The 26,270-nt window shown below is 34.9% G+C and overlaps 1 long non-coding RNA gene across 2 annotated transcripts in view; it reads left to right on the top strand.

Moving 5' to 3' along the window:
* Window positions 1–26,270, top strand: part of LOC141582025 (uncharacterized) — a 50,051-nt gene that overhangs the window by 20,871 nt on the left and 2,910 nt on the right. For both annotated transcript variants that reach the window (XR_012514865.1, XR_012514864.1), the window contains 2 exons: window positions 21,805–21,843; window positions 24,585–25,163. This is a non-coding gene — a long non-coding RNA (uncharacterized LOC141582025). The remainder of the gene's footprint in view (window positions 1–21,804; window positions 21,844–24,584; window positions 25,164–26,270) is intronic.

Raw genomic sequence — 26,270 nt, 5'->3', positions numbered from 1 at the left:
AACCATCATTCTCAGCAAACTAACACAAGAATGGAAAACCAAACACCACATGTTCTCACTCATAAGTGGGTGTTGGACAATGAGAACACATAGACACAGGGAGGGGAATATCACACACTAAGGCCTGCTAGGGAATTGGGGGCTAGAGGAGGGATAGCAGAGGTAAGGGGATTAGGAAGGGATGACATTAGGAAAAATACCTGATGTAGATGACAGGGGAATGGCTGCAGCAAACCACCATGGCACGTGTATACCTATGTAAGAAACCTGCACAATCTGCACATGCACCCCAGAACTTAAAGTATAATAATTTTTTAAAAAAAGCAAAAGAAGAGGAAAAGCTACTAGCAATGAGCAGACAAGAAAAAGGACCATATGAAGACACAGCAAGAAGAAAAATATCTGTAAGCCAAGGAGAAAGGCTTCAGTAGGAACCAATCCTATCACCACCTCAAACTTGATTTCCAGTCTCCAGAACTGTGAGAAAATCAATTCCCGTTGTTTAAGCCACCAAGTCTGTGGTATATTGTTATGGAGGCCCTAGCAAATGAATACACATACAATACACCATTTAATCCCTACAGCAAGTTATATGTGGAAATGTAAAAGCTTTTTCAATCCCTTCTGATCCCTGTGTTCTAATTTTGTTCCAAAGGAATTAATGTTATCTGCTAATTATTGATCTTTTAGAAATAACCATTTCTATGTTTAGTCTTTCAATAATCAAAGCTGCATCTCTAATATGCTTGTGCTGCCATTTCCTGATTCCTCAGTCTTTGGTTTATTGTATATATTTTTTGTTATGATTAATAAAGAGTATGTTTAATTACACTATTTTCCTTGCCCTGCTTCCTCCTCCTACCAAATAATTCCAAGTACCTCTATTCCAAGTTTCTTCATTAATCCACTCTGCAATGTCCTGCAGTATGCTTCAGTTCATACTTTACTCTGGAAATTAAAGGCGTCAGTAGATCCAATCCTCATTATATATTCTCCACCCAGTTTTACCTTTAAACGCTGACAGCTATGCCTATTCTAACACCATAGTTCAATCTTTCAAGATTTTTCCACAGGTTTATTCTAAAACAGTAAGCAGTGTCTAGTTTAGTATGCGACTGCAAATAATGTTTAATGTAAGAGCAAATAATGTGTTTGGCTTATATATTCTTCCTAAAGGGTTTGTTTCAATCCAGTTTGAATGAGAGAAGCAGATCCATTATGAATATTATTAAATGTGAAATAAGTCATTCCTTACAGAAATTATAATTTACATAATTTTGGGAGGAACTAGGGAAGTAAGGTCTGGAAAAGGAAGTAGAAAAGTCACACAAAAGCAACCCTCCCTGAAGCACTGGCAAGGGTAAATAAGTTGGAACTTGGAGAGCCTTTTAGAAAGCCAAGCACATGAAAGTTCAGCTTCCAGGTAGTGTTGCAGAGGTGAGCTGGTGAAGAAGTTTATGGAAGGTTATGTCTCTGCCTCTTGGGAGGGACGAAAGTGGCTGTCAGCTTGGTATATCAGTCAGGGCCTAGTGTCAGCATGACAAGATGGATTTGGAGGAGTGGAGTGGATGGTAAAAACAGGGTTTCCTTCCTGGCTTTTCTGTTTTCTGGGTTTTTTTTTTCCTCATTTTTCGTCTGTCTTTTTTATTATCTTGATCTGCCTAAGTAGCTTTATTTATTTCTTAAGCAATGCGATAAATTTTCTGAAACCAGAGTATGAAAATGTCTTTACTCTGTCTTATGCGATATTGATAGCTTATCTGTATATAAAACTTTAGACTGAAAAACATTTTCTCTTACAATTTTGAAGACATTGCTTCATAGTCTTTGAAGTTATTGCATCCTGAAAGACTGAAGTCTCACATGATTGTTTCTTCTGAGTGAAGAATGGTTGTTTATTCCAGAATTACGTTGCATGTTTTAATGTCTTTTTATCCTTCTTTTTTAAATTTATATTTAAGAATAAGTTTAGTGGAAAGGTTGACTGGGTTTTTGTATATAAGAGCAGGCCTTGTCAAATTGCTTTGGGGTGAGTTGATAAGGTTCCAGACGTCATTTTGAGTGACACCTAAATGCTAAGATAAAGATTTTGCTTTGAACTGTCCTAATTTTGTCCAGAAAAGTATGTTCAATTTATTTAGATAATAACACTAAGTTTTTTGGCTAGCAGATGAACGTCTATTATCTGAAGGATGGGGGGTGGTAAAGATGAGAGAAAATTGTTTCCTATAGGGACCTTCAATCATTAAGTTTTCAGTCCCACCTCTAACTCTGGCATACCCTGATATTGTTGAATCATTTCTTTATAGGGTTATCCCACAGGTATGTGATCTCCCTGCACTGCTATTGCTCTCTCAACCTATATTCTAGGTAAGGACTTCTGAGTCTTTTTTTTTTTTTATCATCACCACTTGTCCAACTGTACTTAATCTTTCAGAAGTTTGTTGAAATCTATCATCCACTACTTCCTTAACTACCGATCTTTCCTTTGACTGAGTTTAATAACATTAAAACATATTTTTGGCATAATCTTGCAGGCATGGCCAACCCTATAGAAATCTCAGGAAAAGCGTATGTGTCCTGAGTTTACATGTTGAACCAAAACTGCCTCTGTAATTCTGAGATTTGTGGAAGTGAAAAAGCTATCTTAATGGTTCAGCAACAAGTGATTGGGAGATTCAACGCAAAAACAGGTTGAATAGCACAACTGACATTTAGGAGGATTTATTGAGAATCTATTATGTGACAGATTTCATAGGGACATAATAGATTAAAATGCAAGGAATAAGATATAGTCTATGTACAGAATTCACCATCCAGGATGAGGACATAACGATGTAAACTAGGTAAAATGCAACGACTTTGTAGAGTTCAGCCACATTGTAAAATGGAACCGACTAGTTATAGTTAAAAGAATCAGAATTTCATAGAGGAGGTGACAGCTAAGTTGAAAATATTTATGGATCTAGATGAGCAAGCAAGCAGGTGACCGTGATGGGGAAAGTTTGTCACTCTGGTATAAGGTTCTTTAAATCTATTTTAAACTGCATTTTTAGCCTTATCTTTCATAACTCCTTTGCATGTCTGGGCTCCATACTGTAACCAAAGTAGACAACTGTTTCTTCCCATGTGAGGAAAAAACATCAATTGAGTACCTAAGAAGGAGAGACATATTTTTGCCAATCTTTTAAACTGACTGGCTCAAGTTGCCCTTGTAAAATGCTCCCCCACAAAATGGTAACACTTTTGCAAAACAGAACGAATACTTGTCAATAAAAAACATTCTAGATCCTAGCTTTGCTCAAGTCTCCCCATTTCAGAGACAGTATCTTTCTTCAAACATCTACTACATAAGTATAAATAGCCTATAGTCTTCAGAGGGATACTCATGGGCTTTTTTTTTACTCCAGGTTTAGTTCTTCTTCTTCCACTTTCAAAATCTCTAGGATAAAATAGCTATCAGCATTACATATGCCAAAGTCTAAATTATTATTTTTAGAGTATGTGGAACAGGTTGTGGTACTTTTTAATAGGTCGATCTAGTATGAAATTTAGCCTTCTAAGTATTGATTTGGTTAATTTAATGTGAGTTTTGTATATTCTTCTTTGTTACTTCTAGTCATCTGAGACACACACACACACACAAACACACACACATACCCCTTTCCCAACAATAAATACCAAATTCCAGAGACAGTAAATAAAGGTCCAGATTCAACAATCCTTTCTCTAAATGCAACGTAAGTTCTTCCACATAAAGGACAAAGCTTGGTACATATGTTTAAAGAAAGTGATAGAGACACCCCTCACCCTTCTAAACCATACATAGAAAGCTGTAGGTGCACTAAAGTACGACTTAGTGCTGCATTTTGTTTTCAAGCTGTAGGATCGTCTGCTTCTTGATGATCATTGTCTGACAAGTCCAGTGACCATGTTTTTATATTTTGCACAGGGCAACATTCAAAATTAGGGCTTCTCTACATTATTATTTTATAAGGAAATGAGAGACAATATGAAAAATTATTATTCTCCTACTGAAGCAACCCCTTCTCTTGTGTATCTGTGTGCATGCATGGGTGTGTGTGTTTGTGTATATGTGGGTGTATAGGAAGAGTTTTGCATTTTCAGTTATTATCACAGTGAGAAAGAAATTAAATTAAAATGTCCTTCATAAATTAATGCAAATTATTTTATTCCCAAATTAATGGCATTAGTCCTATAAAAGCACAAAATTATTTACCATTAACACTTCAATTTATTTTGTTTCTTTGAGACACAGTCTCACTCTGTCCCCAGGCTGGAGTGCAGTGGTTCAGTCTCCACTCACTGCAACCTCTGCCTCCTGGGTTTGAGTGATTCTCCTGCCTTAGCCTCTCTGATAGCTTTATTCACCATTTAGGGATAGAGAGAGTTGAATAGAAAGATGCATGCCAAAATATACTCACATGCCTTTCTTGTTTTGCTTTTTTTCTGATACAGGGTCTTGTTCTGTCACCCAGGCTGGAATGCAATGGTATGCTCTCAGGTCACTGCAATATCTGCCTCCTAGCTTCAAGAGATTCACATGCCAAGGTCTCCCAAATATCTGGGATTACAGGTTTACACCCCCACACCCAACCAATTTTTTGTATTTTTACTAGAGGCAGGGTTTCACCATACTGGTCAGGCTGTTCTTGAACTCCTTAACTTAGGTGATCCTCGGCCTTCCAAATTGCTGCAATTACAGGCATGAGTCACTGCACCTTGCCCTCATATCATTTTTCTAGATGAGTTTATATATAGCTAGATGCAGTTGCTGAAGAAAATAAGTAAAACTTATGGTCTATGCTACTGGGAAAGCCATGCTGAGGGCAAGATCAATAAATATTGTAAAAACTTGAAAACGTAAGTAATCATGTAGCACAAAGTTGGTGTAACCACAATAATAAAGGAGTAGGAAAACTGTAGGGAATCCATGAGCCCCATACATCAGATGCCAGAACGTAGGGACCTGTGAGCCTCACGTTGGGCACCAGAATGTAGGGAGCCAGCCCTACATCACCGGTGGGTACCCCAAGTTTGGTGGCAACAAAGGAATGAGAAAAAGATTAAGAGAGACAGTGGGACCAGGGGGCAATCACTATTACTCTGGAGGTGACAGTGAAGGCCCTGAGCTTTGATTATTCACATTATTTATTGGTTACAATCACTTTGATCTATAGGGTAGGGGTGGAGTGATGGTGGAGTGAATCAGTGAGCCGGAACTGGTGCGTCATTCTAAGGACTGATAACAGTGGAGGTTTGGGAGTTTCACAAAACAAGAACCTGTGATTATCTTTAGTTTATTATGTATGTGCAGCTGGTGGAACTCGGGCCTTACAAGGAGCCTACAAGTCTGGCTATGTCATAGTGCTACGAAGGGGTTTTATGTCCTCGAGCACAATGCTTATGGTAACAGAACCTAGGTCACCCTGTACTGGAACATGAGGCACGGAGAGGCCTTCCTCCTCAGAGGCCTCCTGTGGCCCTCTGCAGTTCATTGTTCCTTGTTTATATGTTACTCATAATCAATTTATGTAGGCACTCTGTATGTCCTTTCTCTTTTGCTGCTTTCCGCAACAGAAAACAATTCCTTCGGGTCACTACTATGGCTTCTTGGGGGTAAGGAAGCATAGTGGCATAAAGAACATAAGGGTTTGGAGGCATATATTTTATATATAGCAAAATGCACATAAAGTGCATAGTGAACAAAGAAGTGTGAAAAAGGAGTGCACAAATGTTAAGTGTATAGTTTGGTAATTTTGAGAAATGTATATGTCATATGAGTACTGCCTCAATCACAACGCAGACCATGTTTTAGCATCCTGGTAAGTTACATTTGACCACTTTCAACCAGCCCTGCTCCTTGCTCTAGCTCCTGCGGGCTACTGCTGTTCTGACGTTGTCATCACAGCTTAGTTTAGGAATATGAGTTGTTCAATGATCAAATCTGGGTTGAAGTTTTAGCTTACACATACCACACAGGCAACTGTGAGCAAGTTACTTGAAGTGTTTGCACCTCCTTTTTTTGCTTTTTTGTAATAATATGCTTCCATTACAGGTATTAGTGAACATTAAATTATATAAAATATGTAAACTATTAATAGAGTGTTTGATGGAATATATTACATAGGTAGTGAGAAAAGTCTTAATTTTAGGCTAATAGAGTCCAGCATTCCTCTCCAAAAAAGGGATTAAAGTAGGAAATACGAAATGTTAGACAGATGTGTGACTCTGTGAGTGCTTTTTTGAAGAATAGGAATAGGGAGCATGCTAGAGGAGGGGGCAGCATCAGCCTCTCATTACAACAGCAATGATAAAATATATGCCATACATGATTCAAAGTGATTTGTATGATTGAGCTCATTTGATCTTTATAGTACTAAAGCCATAACAAAGGTACTGTTATTGCTCTCCTGATTTTATAGGTAAGGAAACTGACGCACAGAAAGATTAGACACATTACCCAAAATTATACATCTGGCAAGAGGCTGATCTATGATTTGAACCTGAAAAGTCTGGCTCCAGAATCTGTGATAATGTGCTTTGAACCACTATGCAGTATTATCATTTAATTAACGATAACTACATAAATGGTTAAGAAATGTGTTTTCCTTCTTGAGAATATTTATCTAAATATGCTAACTGTGGCTTTGTTACTAGTGTAGGACAATTAATTTACCAATAATAGCTTCTTTCTTGAACACTTGTGGGTGTCTTGGTCAGTAGATTAAGATGAATTTCAAAATTAATTAGAGCTACAAACTATCACTGCTTAAGATGTTCCCTTAGGATATAAACATTTTTTCCATTGGGATTTTGAGGTCTTTGATTGGTTCCTGCAAAACCTAAGAAATTAATCGCTCTTAATTCTTTGACACACTATGTGATTTATGTGGAAATCTCAAATTATTTATATCATCCCAATTTTTCATAAATTAATACTCTTTCCTCTGATACTCTGCCACTTTGTAATTCAGATAGGCATTTTAAGACTTCACAGTTTTAAATCAGAAGAATCTTAAAGGTCATTTTGCTTTTCCCATCCTTTTAGTTAGATATCTGTCTAAACCAATACATTACAGATGGTGTGTTAGTTTGTTCTGTGCTGCTATGAAGGAATACCTGAGAGTGGGTAATTTCTAAAGAGGTATATTTGGCTCACAGTTTTGGAGGCTGTACAGGAAGTGTAATGTTTCTGGTGGGCACCTCAGGAAACTTAAAATTATGGCGGAAAGCAGAGGGGAGACATCATGTCACATGGTGATAGGGTGAGCGAGAGAGAGAAGGGAGAGGGTGCCAGGCTTCTTTTAAACAGCCAACCCTCATGTGAACTGATAGAGCAAGAACTCACTTTTCACCAAGGGGATGGTGCTAAGCCACCTAAAGAGATCTGCCCCCATGATCCAAAACCTCCCACACCTTCAACACTGGGAACCATATTTCAGTATGAGATATAGATGGGATAAACATCCAAACTATATCAAATAGCTTAGGATGATCTGACATTTTTAAAAATAGAAAGACTCCGTATTAGTAGTAGTAGTCTAATTGCTAAGGTATAACATACCTTTTTTTTTAACATTAATTTGCATCTTATAAAATGATTATAGAGATATTATCTAATTCAGTCTTCAAGGTAAATTTACATGTACATATAACAAATATTTGGATTTCTGGTCCTCAGATATGCGCTTAAAAATTAAGACTGAATGATTTATCCACAAGTCACAATATATAGTAGTAAGCTAAAGCCAAACCTGAAATCTTCTGATTCAAATCTCACAAGCCTTCCACTTTCCAAGGCGTCATGAAGACAGCACTCAGATTTCCACTTATATTTATCTCATTTCAAATATAACCATATATTCAGTTCAAATCTGGTGTTTAGTATGTTCAGTGCCACTGAAATTGTTTTTTGTAGGCATTGCTGTTTAATTAAATTATGTATTAGCCTTTTCAATTTTATGATACCCAAATTTAAGTTTGTCCTGTAAAAATAGACAGTATGGACTGTGATCTGAAAGTTGTTAGGAAGCTATAATTACCCCCTCAAAGTTCTGTTCATATTTGAAATACTGTCATTATCAATGTAATCCAATAGGTAAAGGATATTACCTCCAAATGAAAATAAAAGTATTTTGAAGAAATAGCAGAAACTTGAAGAAATATGTGTGTTAGTAAAAGCTCTTGGCAGGAAACAGATGAAACACTCAATTTGGGTATTTCCCCAATAACACTCTGAAACAGGTTTTACCATTATTTTTCAGCTGAGGAAACTGAGGTCCAGATGGCTTAAATAATTTCTTCACAATTAATTACATAATTTCCCCATAACACGTGGTTTATATGGGTCCCAAATTATCCAATACCTGGGCTAGTCCTGTGCTGGTAAATGGGCTCTCTAAGATAAGTATTTGTTTGTAGTGTTTGCTGATTTTCGTGGTTTAGATACTCCCACCATAGCAGATTTCAAGCAATCAACTGGGATTAATAAGTGAGTCATACAATTTTTAAATATTTATCAATGTAGTTAGTCTTGGGACCAGAGAGAATGACTTCAGCACACCAGTACTTGAACGCTTGCTGTTAACCATCCTGCTCTACTGCCTCTTAAAGAAAATGAATCACAGTCTTCTTCACCTTCAAGGTTATCTGCTGTCTCTCCAGGTAATAAATATCATCAGTTTCTGATAATTGCAGAAAACATGACTATGTATTAAATGCCATTTGGAGAGGGTCAGAAATTCATGGGGAAACAGTCCTATGAAGCATGCAGACAGGTGGATATTGTCATGTGGGTACACCCAAAGTTACTAGATTCCCAAGGTAATTTGGTCTCCACATTGTCAGGTGGTTATAGTTCCATATATACACCAGTGCTTATTAGATTCTAAAGCTATTCATTCTGTAAATTTACTTGCACCACAGGCCCTGCTATGATACAGTTTATAGGCCTGGTCTAGAGTTCTGAATAGTTCCTCCTTGTTCTGAATAGGAGTTTGGCTTAGCACTCCTGCTTTGTGTCTCCGACTGTATCACCTGCTCCTAGTTTTACCTCCTTTATCCAAAAAGGCTATTTATCCTTTTTTTAATCCCACTTCTTTACCTGATTATCTAAACCTGACAAATGTGTACCAAGTTTTGGAGGAACTTTCCTCAGTGTATTTACTATTGAGATGTTTTTCTTGGAAATTGAGGTAACATGTATACTCATAGGTATGTACGATTTTTTTCAAAAGCGAAAAGTAGTAAAATTATTAGGAAAAAAAAAACCCCACAGACCACAGGATATAAACCAAGTGAACAGTCTGAAATTTGGATGAAGGTGGCTGACACATAATAGGCATATAGGAAAAGTGGTTTATAGGAAGGAGTGGTGTCTTAGTCTGTTTGTGCTGCTTTAACAAAATACCTGAAATTGGGAAGTTTGTAAACAACAGAAATTTATTTCTTAGTTCTGGAGGCTGGGAAGTTTAAGATCAAACTGTTAGCATTTGGCATCTGGTGAAGGTCTTCACGATACATCCTCATGTGGCAGAAAGGGCAAATGTTGTATGATGGGAAGCACAAGGACGTAGGAGGCCCAGCTAGCTCCTTCCAGCCCTTTTTTCAGGTGGCTGTTATTTATGAGGGTGGAAGCTCCCTGACTTAATCATCTCCTAAAGGCTCCATCTCTCTTTTTTTTTTTTTTTTTTTTTTTTGAGACAGAGTTTTACTCTGCCACCCTGGCTGGAGTACAGTGGTGTGATCTCGCTCACTGCAAACTCCACCTCCTAAGTTTGAGCAATTCTCCTGCCTCAGCCTCCTGAGCAGCTGGAATTACAGGTATGCACCGCCATGCCCAGCTAATTTTTGTATTTTTACTAGAGACGGGGTTTCACCATGTTGGCCAGGCTGGTCTTGAACTACTGACCTCAGATCTGAGGCAGGCAGATCTCCAGCTTGGCCAACATGGTGAAACCCCATTTCTACTAAAAATACAAAAATTAGCTGGGTGTGGTGGCACATGCCTGTAATCTTAGCTACCCAGGAGACTGAGGTGGGAGAATTGTTGCAACCTCGGAGGCAGCGGCTGAAGTGAGTGGAGATCACACCACTGCACTCTAGCCTGGGTGACAGAGCAAGTCTCCATTTAAAAAAATAAAAACTCAACCTGTCATGTTACATTACTACAATTACAGTGTACATACATTGGATCAATTTTTTACTGAAGTGTTCTTTACCTTATATAAACACTGCATAAATCCATTAGACAGCAATCAATTCCTATAGGGAAAATGCAAAACAATTTAGAAGAAAGTTTAATATAGTGGACACTGAACAAGCAAAGTATTATAAAATATTTTTATTTTTTATTTTCCTTTCTTTTTTAAAACAAATTTACAAGAGTTTACTAAACTTTGGTTTAAAAAAATGCAGTAAGAATAAAATAACTTTAGCGTCATATCAGATTATTAGTACATTGAAAATTCCCATCAGCTCTTAAACAGGAAGTGCCCAGTAGTAATCTAATCAATCATGGATATTCTATTTAGATTAAAAGATGAATGAATCTAAAGGGAAAACCAGTAGTAAATTTAAAAGCACAGAGAGAGTGAGGAACTTTATCTCAGTCACAGTAGATCCTGCTAGATTAAGTGATATGAATGAAACTGAATTATGAACTATTTACAAAATTCTTGTTTTTTTTCTTACCAGTTTCGGAATCTTTGTACTCTCTTTTGTGGTTGTAAATTTTGTTTTCTTTTACCCAAATCAACTTTCCCCACCCCTGTGAAAACCACATTGAGACCCCATTCAGATGATTTATTTTCTTAGACCAAAAAATAACTTTCAGCTTCATCCAACAGCTCACCGGCTGCCATAGCATCCTGGTCCCCCGGTGGGGTCCATGATAAACAACTGTTGTGGGATTAGTGTTCTCACTTCATGCCTCTTCCTTTTCTAGATTCCTCAGTAATTCTGATTCTTTCCTTTGATCCCAAGAGGGCACTAGTTACACATTATCTTGGCTGGCGGCTTTTTCTGTTTGCCCCTCCAGCCAGGCTTCATGGACCCAGAATGGAAAATCACAGCTGCAGTACCAGCAGCCTCTATGAATACTAACTTTTCAATAACTGGTTAACATTTTCTGAATGTCATTTTTATAGTAGCTCACTAAATTTTTACCAAAACTCTTTGAGAAATATTGTATTATCATTCTTACTCTATGAATGAAAGAAAAGCGGCTAAGAGAGGTAAAATTGCCCCAAGCAATGGTTCCTAAAAGATAGAGCCAGGATTCTATCTGCAGTCTGATTAAAGAGACTATTTTTAACACCACTATGTTTTTCTTATAGTAGTATAGAGAAGATAATAATGGCAAAAATAATAAAACAAACACATAATTTTTACTTATAAAGAGCAAAAGCTTTTACTCGCATGGATTTTTGTCTTCCCATCATTATCTAAGGAATGTGTTTTATCACCATCTTACAGGGAAATAAAAGGAAATCATCAAAGAGATGATGTGAAGTGTACATCTTCTAAGGGCAAATTTAGAGAGAATGACATTGTATCCTTGAAAATTATTTTGGAGATGCCTGAATATGCCCAAACTGCTCTTTCAGCGAGCAAAACTTCCTTTAGGATGTGCTCAGCTTGGAAGAAAAGTCGGAGAACTATGCTGCTTTTGTGTAAAAATGTCGTATGCCCACTTGTATTGTACTAGGAAGGTTTTATTCCCCCTGGGAATATGTTGAGATTGTTTAGCTACTCCTATTTTCTGTACCACCTAGCAGGCCTTTCTGGGTTTCACCAAGTTGGAAAGCTCTGATTGTTCTCTCTGTTAGAAAAAAAAGACAGATGGGTCATGAGGCTCTGTTTGACTACTTTCTTGGCAAGGAACTTCTGTGGATTCCTTAAAGGTCTCTTGCTGGACTCTGTCTTCTGTAGTTTCTTTAACAAGAATGGATGTATATCTTTGTTTGGAGATGAAGTCTGTTTTGTCACCCAGGCTGAAGTATAGTGGTGCGATATCGGCTCACTACAACCTCCGCCTCCCAGGTTCAAGCGATTCTCCTGCTTCGGCCCCATGAGTAGCTGGGATTACAGGCGTGCACCATCACACCGGCTAATTTTTCTGTTTTTGGTAGAGACGGGGTTTCACCATGTTGGCCAGGCTGGTCTCGAACTCCTGACCTCAAGTGAAAAATGGATGTATATCTACTGGTTACTTGCAACTGCTTCCATAGTAACAGGGGTCTCTTCTAGGCTTTGTAGTTGTAGGTCCACCTGCTCCCTAAGTGACCTATTAGAGCAGACTTGATGTCCTCAGTCAAACTGTCTTATTCATGGGACACATTTGGTGCATGAGAAACACTTATGCATATCTTGTTCTAACATCTTTTGGCAAAAAGGATGATCCAAATTTAATGGCACGTCTCCATACAGTTAGCGAGTGCATTTCTTGTTCTTTAGATTTTTCATAAAAGACATATGAAGCTCCCCTATTTCCTGGACGCCCTCCTCACAGCTCTTCTTTCACTATGGATATTATCTTCATGGTATCTTCTCTTCATAGTAGACCAAATCTTTGAAGACAGAGTAGATTGGTGGTCCCCCATGCCTGATGGGTTGGGTGAAGAGGGGAAATGACTGCTGTTGGACCCGGGTTTCTTTTTCAGATAATGAAAATATTCTAAAGTCAGCTGCGGAGATTATGGCATAACTCTGTGAATACACTGAAAACCATTAACTTGTACACTTCAGAAGAATGGTTTGTATGGTATCTGAAATATATCTCAAGATAGCCTATATATATTTTAAAAAATAATAAAGAAAAAGGAGACCCCACAATTATAGGTTTATATACCTTGTTCTAATCTTTTAATCGAATTCTGGATTGGCCACTGTTGTTTATTTCCATATGTATATCTCACTTAAATTCTTCCATCAAAATTCTTATTCTTAAACTGATATTCTCGACATTCTAATCCCTGAAGACTTGAAGGTTTTTGAAGAAACTTTGACTTCATCCACCAAACTTACAAATAGAAAAAGCTGGTTACCAAAAAAGAAAACAAGTCATACAAAATTTCTTTGGTGCTTATGGCAGTGTTGGGAAATTTAAGCAAAATGGAAAATCCATGGTGATGGTAATTTGTATCAGAGTCTCCTTTCAGGGTTATTTATATTTAACCTAATATATAACTTTCCTTTTTCTCTGAAGCAGATATATCAATATTTACTAGTGTTTGTAAGGCAAAGTTCTTGAATCAGAGCATCCAATTTCAAATCCTGCCTCTACTATTCACACTCTTAACCTTGGTTATGATTATGTGTGTTAACTTGACTGGGCCACAGAGTGCCAAGATATTTAGTTAAACTTTATTCTGTTTCAGTGAGGGTGTTTCTGGAGGACATTAGCATTTAAATGAGTAGACTGCATCAAAGAGATTGTTCTCCAGGATTTGGTGGGCCTCAACCAATCAGCCGAAGAATTGAATAAAACAAACAGAGAAAAACTGACCAAAGTGAGAAATTACTTTGTGTGTCTGACTTTGGACTGATACAACAGATTTTTTCTTGTCTTCAGACTCAAATGGAAACATTGGCTTTGCTAGGTAGTGGCTCATGGTCCTTAAGTCTTTCTCCCTGCCCCTACCTTTATTGAGATATAATTGGCAAATAAAAATTGTATATATTCAAGGAGTACAATGCAATGTCTTGATATACATATATATTGTGAAATGATTACCAGTCAAGCCATTCATATTTTCATCACCTCACATATACTCATTACTATGCTCCTATAGTTCTCAGGCCTTTGGATTCAGTCTAGAATTAAACCATAAGATTTCCTATGTCTCCAGGTTGTGGAATCACACTACAGATAATGGAGTGCACCATCCTCCATAATCACATGAGCCAATTCCTTATAAAAAATGTATTTTTGTCTAGATTACATATAATTATATGTAATTATATAGTTTATATTTTTACATATTATATATACATATATTACATATTATTACATTTTTATTACATATATTTTATTACATATTATATTTCATTATATATAATTATATATTATGTGGAATTATGTAATTATATTACATATAATATAGACAAATTTATTTATATAAATGTATATTTGTATAGACAAATATATATATATATTTGGTTATTTTCTTCCAAGGAACTCTGACTAATACAACCTCTGTTTTAGTTGGAACACTTTGGACTACATACAAAAGCAACCCTCAGTCAGATGGACTTAAACTTCATTACACAACAAGGACAGACCACACAACTTTCAGGACTGGTTCATTCACTGGCTAACAAATGTTATCAAGAAAGCAGAATTTATTTCATCTTTCAAATCTACCACTCATAGTCAGTTTCATCTTCAAACTAGCTCATACTGCAAGTAATCCTGTTATTACCCAAAAGCAATCATATTCAGGGGAAGAAGCTAAAACTTTTTTTTCAGTGTCTGTTGATATTAATGAGTACATTTTTTTTCCCCAGAAGCTTATTAGACAATTTCTCTTCATGATTGAAGAATTAGGGAATTGGATCTTGTACAATTATTAGTATCAATTCTATTGAAATAAATTGGTAGTGGATGTGATCCTAAGAATAGGAACTCACATAGGATGATTGGATAAGTGACGAAAATTGTGACTCCTTTAGGAAGAAATGAGTAGGTAGTTGCAATAATCAAATCCACTACATCCTATAGTTCTTAGTTTCTCTACTTATAAAATGGGCAGAGATATAGCGTTCACCACATAAGGTTGTCTTGAGTGTTGAATTGGATTATGCAATTAATAAAAGGGCTTATCCCCATAATTGATGTGTAATACCTACTTATAAGTGTTGGTTACCATTCATTGAAAGACAGGTATTTTATTTTCCATTATGTACTCAACTGATAATCTGTAAGGAAGAAAAAGATGGTCAGGGAAGATGAGGGAAAGAGGAAGAAGGTTTCTACCTTTCGTTTACACTTACTTATCTACTGTTACTAATTCTGAGATTAACTATTAACTGATAATATTATAGAAATTAAAATATAGCTATTTTTATTGAGCAGGACAGATTATTTCTCAGGATCAGGTTTTCCAAAACAGACATTTAAATATTTTCCTGTTTTTGAATAATTTTGGGTCCATTGAGTGTGTTTTGAAATACACAAAGTAATTATTTGCTTGTGACAAATGTCATTCTCATGCTCACTTTCCTCTATTTTGAAGTACATAGGTAAATGTTCTTGTTTATTTCAACCATAATTAAAGATATTTGAGATAACGTGTAGAAAGTACTTTTTAAGTTTAAAGTAAGACACAAGAAATAAATTTTAAAAATTGGTTGAATTTATATATGATACTTTTTAAATCTTAGAAACTAACATTAAGTTTAGTCAAATTACACAGAAGAATGTGGAATTCATATATATTTGTAACAGTTATCTACTAATATGCTTTGAGTGAAATGAAAGTGATTCTTAGATATTATGCATTTTGATCATTTAAATCTTTATTTTAAAATCTTGAATGACTTAGAAATTGGTTTACATTAAAAGCCAATATGTAAATTTTTAGCAGCAATAAAAAAATAAATAAATGCCCAGAATTATATATTATCTACTTCTTCCAGTAGATAAACTTTTTAAAATGTCTGGCTATAGTTTTTATTTTTAATGAGTTCATCTTTTAATTACTAAAAGACTTTCATAAACCAGTGTTGAGACAATAATCATCAATGAATTCTAAAACTATTAGGTGAATGTGGGAGAACAGATCATTCATCTCAAAGTATCTCCAAAGATTACTTGCATCTTAGCACATACAATAAGATGTACACAACATTAAATGTAGAATTTTTGTGGGAAAGAAAGAAAACATTTTGCTTGAGCATAATCATAAAGAGACAATAAGAAAATATCTAGAATATGTGACATTCTATAAAACTACTGGTTGGAATCTATAAATTACTGTTATGAAAAATAAGCCAAAAGGGAAAGATACCTCTTCTAGCTTGAAATAGACTAAACATGAATAATTAAATGTATTGGGTGAGCCATATTCAATACCAGATTATAGAAAACCACCACCAACAACAAGAAACAATACAAGATTTAAAACTCAACAGATATATATGACATTTAAGAACAATTATAAAATTTAACTATAAACCTTATATTAAATAATTTTATTGTTTTTATTTTCTTAGTTATGATAATTCTTTTATGGTTACTTTTAAAAAGTCCATAAGAAATGTACACTGAACTATTTAAGAATGAAGTTTCAAAATGTCTGTAATTTATTTTTAATAGTTTCACATTGCTTTAATACACACAAAGAGACACAGATAAGTGCAGCAAAATGCTAAATATTGAATAATTTAGGGAGAGTGTATAAAGGGGTTCATTCACACTAATATTTAAATTATTTTTTAGATTTGAAAATTTCTAGAACCAAAACTTGGAAATAAAATCAGTTGTTAATTAAAATCTGAATAGTACTTGTTCTGAGATTTTATATTTTTGATTCTTATGATTGTAGTAATCCTAGACAGATATGAATATATTATATTATACTAGAAAAGTGTCAGTAATAATCCTAGAAAAGCAATCTCAAGAAAGTAAAAGTATAAATATAGTGACAATAAAGAAACACATTTAAATGCTCTATGTGTAGTGCAGTGTTTATGTGCAAGTGTATAGTAATGAGTTTGTAATGTATGTAATATTTTACATAATTTTTTCTCTTAAGATAACTAAAGCATTTAAGACAAATTGGTGTATTAAATTTGTGATTTTAAGAGGGGTTTTAAGGAAAAGCTATGAATATTTAAATATCTTAGAACATTTAGATTCTGTTTTTAGTAGTTAAATATGATGTGTATACATATTTAGAGAAATATTAATTCTGCCCGAACAACATGGTGAAATCTCGGCTTTACAAAAAAAATACAAAAGTTAGCCAGGTGTGATGGCATATGCCTGAAATTCCAGGCTGAGGTGGGAGGATCACTTGAGCCTGGGAGGTTAAGGCTACAGGGAGCCATGTTCGCACAACTGCAGCCTGGGTGACAAAGTGAGACCGTGTCTGAAAAAACAAAACAAAACAAAAAAAAAACAACCAGAGAAATACTGGTTGACGTTGAAAGAAGGCATAATAACTGTATTATGGGCTTATAAGTTTGATAAATTGCACATTAAACAATAGTAAAGGAACACATAGAAAGTACGGACAGTATCACAAATCTAATCAATATATAAATCAAGATACAGTCAACATATAAATAGCACATAACTTGGCTCTTAATGTTCTAGTTTTATTTCTTAAAAAAGCTTGCTGCAATTTTGCATTGATATATTTTGGGGAAATTGACCTTTATTCAATACACGTTTCAAAGGAAGAACATTTTAGTTATGCCTCAGTGTTTGAGGGGGATTGGTTCTACGACCCCCCCACAGGTGCTCAAGTTCCTTGTACGAAACAGCACAGAACTTGCATATAACTTCTGCAATCCTTCTGTATACCTTAAATCATCTCTAGATTACTCTGTATTGTTTACCTAATACAGTGTGAATAATGTGTTAATAGTTGTTATACTGTATTGTTTTCTATTTGTATTATTTTTATGGGTTGTATTTTGTTGTTGTTGTTGTTTTGTTTGTTGAATACTTTTGAGCCATGATTGTCTGAATCTGTGAATGCAGAACTCATGGACCTAGAGGGCAGATTGTATTTAATTTGCCATTTTATTAAGTTAACCTTAAAAGCATTTAATGGAATCTTCTGTAATTTTTCTCAGAGGAAGTGTAAATGAGTGTTTTCTGGGAAGAAGTCTCATGCACTTTTGTTAGACTTATTTCTAAACATTTGGTGAATGCTGCTGCCTTTTAAATAGTGTAATTTTTATATTTTGTTTAAAATTTAATTTGCTACTACAGATAAATATAGCTGGGTTGTACACAATTCTTTTTTGTTTCCAGCAACATTTAAGGAAGAAAATAACAAGCAACAAACACAACAACCTCACTTCTATGACTTACCAATTTTATCGAGAATTTTCACATCTGTTTTTATGATAAACGTTGTTATGTAATTTTACTTTTTACTATGTTATTTTCAGGAATTAGTATAAAGATCTTGCTGGTGTCATAAAAATAGTGCTTAAGAATTACATATGATTTTTTTTTTCCTTAAATGTTTGGTAGAATTCACAAGTAAATTCATCTTACTCTGAGGATCTCTTTGTGGAAAGGCTTCTAACCAGAATCAATTTTTAAAATAGATATATTATTCAAATTATCTATTTATTTAGTATAGTACATTTTTTGTAGAGTTTATTGAAAGTTTGTCAATTAATTGATATTAAAATGTTTCAAATATCTGATTTTAAGATGTGTAATTACATTTGTTGTGTCTTTCTTTTCATTTCTGATTTTGGTTGTTTGATTTCTTCTCTCCCTCTGTATTTATTCCCGTGATTGATCTTAATAATAAATGTAATATATTTTTACAAATAACTACTCTTTATATTCTTGTGTTTCTATATTTAATTACGATCTGCTTTATGCTTGTTTATTATGTACTTTCTTTCTGTCTTTGAGTTTAATTTGCAGGTTTTCTTTTTCTAAATTAATGGAATAGATACTAGAAACCTTTTCTCTTCCATATCTTATTTCCTATGCATTTAAGTGTATATATTTTCTTTTAATCACAGTTTTAGGTATATCCCATAAGTATTTGATATGTCTGATTTTTATTATGATTCAGTTTAGAATACCTTCTTTTATTTTAGTTTCTTCTCTGGAGCAAGATTATTTAGAAGTTTATTACTTCATGTCTAGAATTTGTAGATTTCCTGGTTATCTTCTGCTTATGGATTCAACGTATGGTCAATTTTGGTAAATGTTGTTTGTGAGTTTGTAAGGGAGTTGAATTCTTCTGTGAGTTGAATATAGTATTATATACATGTCAATAAAGACAAGTTAGTTGATTGTCAGATCTATATCCTTATTGATATTTGTGTCTGCATGTTTTAACAGTTATTGAGCAATGCGTGTTAAATTTTTTTCATTACAATTACAGAAGTATTATGGATTTGCCTGGTCCTGTTTTTGGTTCTGTCAATGTTTTCTTTATAAATTTCAAGCTTATGTCATTAGCTTTTTATATACTTCTGGTTGTTTGAATTATTCCTTATCATAATATAGAAATTTTTTCTCTCATAATTCTCTTTCCTTAAAATTGACTTTTCCTCATATTAATGGAGTATATATGTTTTTGTTGGTGAGTATTTTCTCAGGATTTTACTATGTATTCTTTTAACTTTTCTTTAATCTTTATAATTAAGGTGGGTCTCATAAGCAGTTCATATATATTTTAATCTGGTTTGATAATCTATGTATTACAATTGAAAAAAAATAATGTTTATATTTATTGTAATTACTAACAATTTGAGTTTTAATCTTATTTTTTATGTCTTATTTGTCCCACCTATATACTTTTTCACTGTATTTTTTGCTTTTTTGCATTAATTAAATATTTCAATTATTTCATTATTCCCTTCTGCATTTGATGCAGAAGGGAAATAACTTCTCTTCTTAGTTATTCTTTTCTGGGCAGGTGTGCCAAACTCTTATCTGCTATGAACATAGTTTCTCGTGTCTTAAAGCTACATACTTCTCAGAAGTGCTCTCTGCCAGTTGGGATCTACATGACTCCAAATTCCTGGGATATTAGCTAACCCTAGGTCAACAGCATCCAATCACTGGCTGAAATGGCAGCATACAAAAACCTAGTCCCTTACCTTAAAGTTGGGATAACACTGTCATTATTATGCTCAGGAATACTGAGTGGGATCACCTTGAAGCTAAGGTACTCCTGAAACTACACACCTTTGCTTTGTTTTCTCTCCTGTACTTTCCCACATTCCACATTCCTCACAGGTTTACTTGCATTTATTTCCTCAACAGTCACTTACACTGAATTCCCAACTCAGGTGCTACTTCTAGAGATGCCAACTTAAGACAATCTCTGAGGCTACATATTATTGAAACTTTTACTTTCTTCTCAATAGTTATCCAGGAGTTTACAATATTCCTTCTCAACTATTAGATAAATTAATAATTTTAGATATTTTCAACATATTTAAAAATAATTTGATTTAATAAGTTAATTATTTTACAAGGCAGTGGGCAATGCATATGACTTAGAGCATTTTAACTTCATTGACCCTTCTTATTCTTTTGGTCTTATTTTTTTCATGTATCCTAATCATAACTAATTTTAAAATTCAGATACATGTCCTTCTTGATATCATTTTTGATATTTGTTCCAGTACCTATTGAAAGATGCATACTAAAGTCTTTTGCAATAAATTCCTTCCAAAGGAATTTCACTCAGACTCTGCTTCTATAAAATTTGACCTAAGACACAATTTTTTAAAACATATCTGTAAAGTCTTCTCATTTTTTATACAATCAATGCTCATTTAGGTTTACTTTCTTATTTCATCTTTCTAATAGGAACACAGGTTCTCAGACATTTAGTTAGAACTCAAGAGGTAAGATACACTAATGCAACCATCTGATTGATCAGCATCATGTAGCTGCTATTTTATTTTCAAAGAAGAAACTTTCCATGCTCATTCCAAGGCACTGTCAAGTGTCCACTAAGAAATAGGATAATGTTTATTCTGAATTGCAACAGCATTCCCTGTTCGTTCTGACAGCTATGTCCCATTGGTAGCAGCAGCTTTCAATTGGATATTGAGGTAAACTGAGAATTTTTATTTTTCTTGAACAACTGGTTGTGGATATGGGAATAAATGGAGAGGTTAAAGGCATGTTTTTATGGCAATTTATTTTGCACATTCACAAGTATTTTTGTGCATTGAAAATTTATAATTTTTTTTCTTAGAAGAATTGGTGTTCTTTTTTGCAACAGTAGCATTTTGTTTTAAAGATTTATAAGCATCTATCCAGAGGCCATTAGGATAACCTACATCTTTCACAATTTACCATAGTTGAAGAGGGCAGCAATAATCTACCAACCCAAGAAATACGGTTGACACGTCTTGGCCTCATGGAAATTGGCTGAGCCTATTTTGTTAGGGTCATTGTACTTTGCAGCTTACATTTCATCAGCTTACTCCTCTAGACATACAACACTGCAGAAAAGGGAGAATAAGTGCCTATCTCACAGATTTCTGTTCTATGTCTTGTTACAAAGAGGTCACTACAAGTAGGAGCCTAAACTCAGACTCATAAACAACATACTGTTTTCATGAAACCAAGTAAACCTGAACATTTTTGAAAGGTATGTAAGTCAGTATTAATTGTTCATAAGGTATGAATTGTCAAATATGAATATTATATAAAACCAGGTTTAAAACACTGAGAGTCAGTATGAACTGACTTTTCATAGGAACATAGAAAATAAACAAATTTAAATGTTTTTGAAAAAAACACCGGTAATTTTTAAATATATGAAGTAGAGGGAATGAATGAAGCTAGAAATCTTAGGAAAATGAATGATTTATATATTAACTAATAATGACAACTATCTCAGGTGCTGAGAGAGTTAATAATCATTAATGTGCATGTGATATACTTTGAAATTCTTTTGCTGGTTTTCCAATTGTTTTGCTTCAGATCCTAATGATATGTAATTTTGATTAAAAAGAAGAAATAATCAGGTTGCTTTCTATGCCAAGTTTGTTCTTATCTGGTTGCTATGACAATCCCCTTTGACAGTTATTTTTTTTTCTCTTTTGTAGATTTATCTCCTTTTGATGTTATAAAAAGAGTTTTTCTAGGTAAGGAGTTTGATTTCTTTATGCTTAAAGGATTTTTAAGAAATAAAAAAAAAAAAAAAAAAAAAAAGAGCTTTTAGTTAAAGCCTCCACATTCCAGGGTGTCATGTCTTATTTAAAATTTAAAATGAAAAAGTGGTTCTCTTGTAAAAATAAATAAAAATAATGAAAAAAACAGTCTTTGGAAAAATCTAAAATTTTATTTCTCCCATATTGTATGGACTAATTGCATTCTCTGCAATTGTTAGTTGCATTCTCTGCAAATAAAGAGAATGAATGTTAGTTGCATTCTCTGTAAATAAAGAGAATGAATGTTAATTGCATTCTCTGCAAATAAAGCTCTACTCACATAAAGCTTTATTTTTTCCATTTGATTTTTGTGGTATTATTTTAAACAGTGAAGTACTTCTTTGGAGCTCTAATTCATCAGGAAAGCTGGATTTTATTTTATTTTTTTTAATTTATTTATTTATTTTAATGAGACGGAGTTCCGCTCTTGTTACCCAGGCTGGAGTGCAATGGCACGATCTCGGCTCACCGCAACCTCCGCCTCCAGGCTCAGGCAATTCTCCTGCCTCAGCCTCCTGAGTAGCTGGGATTACAGGCACGCGCCACCATGCCCAGCTAGTTTTTTTGTATTTTTAGCAGAGACGGGGTTTCACCATGTTGACCAGGATGGTCTCGATCTCTCGACCTCGTGATCTACCCGCCTCGGCCTCCCAAAGTGCTGGGATTACAGGCTTGAGCCACCGCGCCCGGCAGGAAAGCTGGATTTTAAAGAAGGGAATACTAGACTATGTGTTGGAAACCTAAATTCCTGTCCAGACTTTGTCACTACAAATTGATTTGACCTTGAAAAAATCACCTAACCCACTGTGAGCTGCGACTTTTTTCTTTTTAACAAGAAGTTGTGAAACCATATGGTTCTTTCTGATTTTAAAACTATGTAACTGTTTGGAATCCCTTTTTTATTGAGATATTGAAGTTATCTTCCTACAGCAGTTAAAAAATTTTTTCTTTGAGTCTTGTGTGAAATTGTAATAAATGAAGTCAATGAATATTTATGTGTTTTATTTTATATACTAGGCATATGGCCCACATTCTTCTTGGTAAAGCTGCATTAATTTTTTCAGAGAATCACAATACACAGAAACATTATTCATGTGGAGAACAGGGGTAACTTTTGTTGATTTATTTAAAGCAGAAGATAATAATAATTCGGTGGCAGCATAATGAGCTCATTCCATTCAGATGTTTCCAAATGTACTTCCTAGGTGATTTGTTAAGTAGTATTCGCTAGTTTAATGTTCTCAAACCTTAGCATGCATCAGTATTACATGTAGGACTTGTTAAAGTACCTTTATTCTTTTTTTTTTTTTTTTTTTTTTTTTTTTTTTTTTTTTTTGAGTCGGAGTTTTTGCTCCTTACCCAGGCTGCAGTGCAATGGCGCGATCTCGGCTCACCGCAACCTCCGCCTCCTGGGTTCAGGCAATTCTCCTGCCTCAGCCTCCTGAGTAGCTGGGATTACAGGCACGCGCCACCATGCCCAGCTAATTTTTTGTATTTTTAATAGAGATGGGTTTTCACCATGTTGACCAGGATGGTCTTGATCTCTTGACCTCGTGATCCATCCACCTTGGCCTTCCAAAGTGCTGGTATTACAGGCTTGAGCCACCGCACCCGGCCACCTTTATTCTTTCAAATGGTTTCCAATTCATTTTGTTTGGATATGGTGGGATAATTAGCATTTCAATTAAGTTCCTAGGAAATACTTGGGCCACTGGTTATTGTTCTGCCACCACTGTTCGATAACCACTAGGCTGTTTGATCTATAGAGTTTTTTAAAGTTTGAGGCATTTCCTAAACTGTAGCTAGCTATGGAGGTATGAATACGTTTTAGGCGGCCATATGTTGTGTTGCTCACATCCTTGTGGATTATATAACACTTCTTGTTGAATGAAAGATTGGTTGTCATTCTAGTGTCTGTTTTGCAAAAGAAAAATGACTTAGTGTTGAATTTTTAAGGTCATATGGTATGAGGAAATAAATAAGTTCTTATCTAGGTGTACATATCCTGCAATTATGAAAGTATAGGAGGGTCATATATGGAACTCAATTATTATGTATTTATTAAAAAACAAATTCACTAGAAACATTTTTATAAAATATATTGTATAAATGTATTTGAATGCTAATTATACTTTTTGTGGGATATTTACCATACATAGATCAATGATTTATTGTTACTTTAAATAATAACATTGGTCTCTTCTGAAGAAAAGTTGTCTCTGTAGTTGGCTTACAGACAGTTATATTTTAGGACTTTAGTTCCTAAATACACAATTTAGATAGGCATATAGACATTTCCATATATCTTAGTATTTCACACTAGGTACCCTCATCATTTGTATTTCTCTTTTCATTCATATATTAATAGTTTTGTAGTCACCTGAAAAGACAAGTCATTCTTTTTTTTTTTTTTTTTTTTTGCTGTTTTTAGTGATTCAGAAACACTAATCAAAACAGGAAGGAATATTACATTTAGTTTAGTAAAACCTTTACAAAATGAACAATAAAAAGTGAGCTCAAAGGAAACGTAAATATCATCTAAATTGTGAGGCCTAGCTTGAATTAAAATTCAGCTATTCTGATATCCAGGACAATCTTTTTGCCACTACTTTGCAATATTTTCTGGACTTCTGTGGTCATTAGATGATATAAGTGTTTTCTTTTCTTTCTTCCAGATCACTGGAGAGTTCATAACCACCAAAACAGAGATCGGCTGTTCCCTATCACATGGCTTATGTGTATACTGTGAAGGTCTAGATCAGATTTAAATGTTATACAAGAGTATCTGCACATGTTCATAACTATGTATGACCTAGGGACCTTACATTTGTATCCATCTCCATTCGTGAGTAACTTAGTATGTCTCTAATTAACATCACATTTCACAGAGTGCTCTCTCATATTTCTGCTGCAGCAAATTTATGAACAGCAACCCCGATTTGCTTATCCTCTGTGATAGATTACACAAATTGGGACAAGTTCTTCTGCTCTGCATTCTCTGACAATGCAACCTTTGGCTTTTCCCATCAAGGGGTATAACGTATTGCCCACCTTTTAAATCATTGCTGGCCTTGTGAATTGCATTGGCCTTCAGAATGTAGCAGAAATGACACTGTACAAGTGAAAGACTTTGCACAGCCACCAGGGGAACAGGCCAAGAATAGCCTACTAGAGGACAGGAGGAAGATTCAAAGCACTCCAGCTGACAGCCAACCTGCCCCCCTGCAAAACTTCAGCTAACCACAGACACATGGGTGAGTCCCACAAAAGCCAGCTAAAACCACTCAGCAGAGCCCAATCTAAATCACCAATTTAAAGTCATGAACTAAACAAATGATTGTTGTTTTAGGCTTCTAAGTTGTGGGATGGTTTGTTATGAAGCAATGGATAACTGATAGATACATTTTCTGAAATAAATTCACAATTGTCTCTCCACATCTACCCTTTCCTTTGTTTTAGCAATCTGATTTGCTGAGTTTTGATGAGGTACATGGTAGTGCCAATATGCTTCTCAGCTGCTCTTATTGCTATTTGTACTTATGTAACCTGGCCAATGGATTGTAAGAACTAAAGTGAAAAATTTCCAGGTGCTTGTCTTCCATTTCCTCTCCCTACCTGACTAATGGCTACGGCACAGACATGGAGAAGATCTTTTTCTTTTCTTTTTTAGATGGAGTCTCACTCTGTCACCCAGGCTGGAATGCAGAGGTCTGATTTTGGCTCACTGCAATCTCCGCCTTCTGGGTTCAAGTGATTCTCCTGCCCCAGCCTCTCAAGTACCTGAAACTACAGGCACATGTCATCACGCCCAGCTAATTTTTGTATTTTTAGTAGAGACGGGGTTTCACCATCTTGGCCAGGCTGGTCTCGAACTCCTGACTCAAGTGATCTGCCTGCCTTGGCCTCCCAAAATGCTGGGATTATAGGTGTGAGCCACCAGGCACAGCCTAGAAGATCATTTTTTTTCATAGTATGAATGAAGGTAAGACTCTAGGCACAATAAGAAAGGAGTCTGGATTCCTGAGGGACTCATAGAGCAGATCCACTCTCACTTCATGAACCAACTCAGACTTTTAGGCAAGAGAAAATCTTCCTTAGTTTTTATGCATCCCATACCTATGGCTATATTTTTCTTTGTTAAAGCAAAATAGATTTTTATTGATAAACGCTCAAACTTTATTAATCTTAGAATAAAAAATCATATGACTGAAAGTGATAAAATGTATTAAGATATGTCTTTTAAGTATTTTATACTACTCTACAGCCCCTAGTATAGCAGAATTCTATGAAAATAGTTTAATAGTCACAATTTATCATTAACTATGCTATAGGCACTGGGTTAAGCACTTAAGTGAAATTAT

This window comes from Saimiri boliviensis, chromosome 18 (assembly GCF_048565385.1).
Source record: "Saimiri boliviensis isolate mSaiBol1 chromosome 18, mSaiBol1.pri, whole genome shotgun sequence".
Lineage (NCBI taxonomy): Eukaryota > Metazoa > Chordata > Mammalia > Primates > Cebidae > Saimiri > Saimiri boliviensis.
The sequence above is the reverse complement of the archived record's forward strand: the minus strand, read 5'-3'. Positions and strand labels throughout refer to the sequence as shown.